Source organism: Hyaena hyaena, unplaced genomic scaffold, assembly GCF_003009895.1.
Source record: "Hyaena hyaena isolate Hyena2069 unplaced genomic scaffold, ASM300989v1 scaffold_637, whole genome shotgun sequence".
NCBI lineage: Eukaryota > Metazoa > Chordata > Mammalia > Carnivora > Hyaenidae > Hyaena > Hyaena hyaena.
In genome coordinates, this window is record NW_024081260.1 from 581,906 (window position 1) to 583,360 (window position 1,455).

The 1,455-nt window shown below is 37.8% G+C and overlaps 1 non-coding gene across 1 annotated transcript; it reads left to right on the top strand.

Annotated features, from left to right (window-relative positions):
• On the top strand, window positions 1-72 carry TRNAA-UGC. Its single transcript has one exon. It is a non-coding gene; the product is annotated as a tRNA-Ala (tRNA).
• Window positions 73-1,455: the final 1,383 nt, after the last annotated feature.

Sequence of the window (1,455 nt, forward strand, 5' to 3'; positions counted from 1 at the left end):
GGGGATGTAGCTCAGTGGTAGAGCGCATGCTTTGCATGTATGAGGTCCTGGGTTCGAGCCCCAGCATCTCCAGTCTCTTGCTGCTCGTGGCACATCTTTTTAAGATGCTGTATCTTGAACCAGGCATCGTGCTTTTTAGTACTTTTGACAATTTTGAGCAATTTAAACTTGAAACAACAAAGTCAGATTTACTCTAGTTGAGAAGTCAAATGTGCTGCTGAAGAAAATACTTGTCTTTCACTGCCAAGGGCACAGACTGATGCTCTATCCCTCTTTTGGATGAGGTGGCAGAGGGAAGGTTAGGAGAAATTAGGCTGAGACAATGGACTGGTATTTCCACTTTGCTCTGTCAGCAACTCTTTGATCTTTGTCATAAGTGCTTCTACCTTTCTGAACCAAAGAAATATTTTATCTCTTATTCCTTCTATATCTGAAGTCAACCGATGACTAGAAAGTTCACCACTGGTATAAATGGGTAAACGCATGACTATTTTCTAATGAGTTGGCTGTTGGGAGCTGAGAATGTAACAAGGAAAAATTGTAGGCCAAGAACAGTCTTCAGATAAGAGGGAAAAGAGACTTGGTTAGAAATCTATGCAGAGAGGGAAGGGTTTTTATTAGCTTCTCCTTGGTTCTTTTTGTAAAGTAGAAAAAAACTACTGTTATAAATTATCATCAGGGACACGGGCTAACACTGTTTGCTAAAAACATAGGCTGAGAAAATTTGTTCTTGGATATCACGTCAGTAAGAATAGAGTATCCTGATTACCTAACTGATGTAGTTCAGATTACCTTGGTTTTGACAAAAACTTTGCTATGGCTTTAACATAGAGACTCAGACTCTATTTCCAAACATTTCCAGAGTTTCAGTAAGGATTTTCAGGAAGATCTTTTAAAATTTATCGTAACTCTATAGTTTTCTTTATTACTTTTTTAGAGAGAGAGCAAGCGCACGCCAGTGGGGAAGAGGGGCAGAAGGAGAGAGAGGATCCTAAGCAGGCTCGACACCCAGTGTGGGACTTCATCACACAATCCTGGGATTATGGCCTGAGCTGAACTCAAGAGTCAGTCACTCAGCTGACTGAGCCACCCAGGTGCCCCTTTAACTCTGTAGTTTTAAGAAAACAGGATGTGAATCCAATTCTCAGGTCTGCCTGTTGCCACTTTATATACAGCCCTGCTTTGCTTTGATTCTATAAAGCACTGTATATTATATTATATTATATTATATTATATTATATTATATTATATTATATTATTATTATATTATATTAATTAGTTAATTAATTGCTTTGTTTGGCCAAAGCCTGTACTTCTGTTTGCATTTCCCCCATTACCTGAGCAAGGATTAAGTTCATATTTTATGTGTGAAGTTTGAGCAATTGTAACTTATTTAACATTTTCTAATACAGAAGCTAAAAATAGATATGGTATGTTAAGAAACAGAAACTGCTT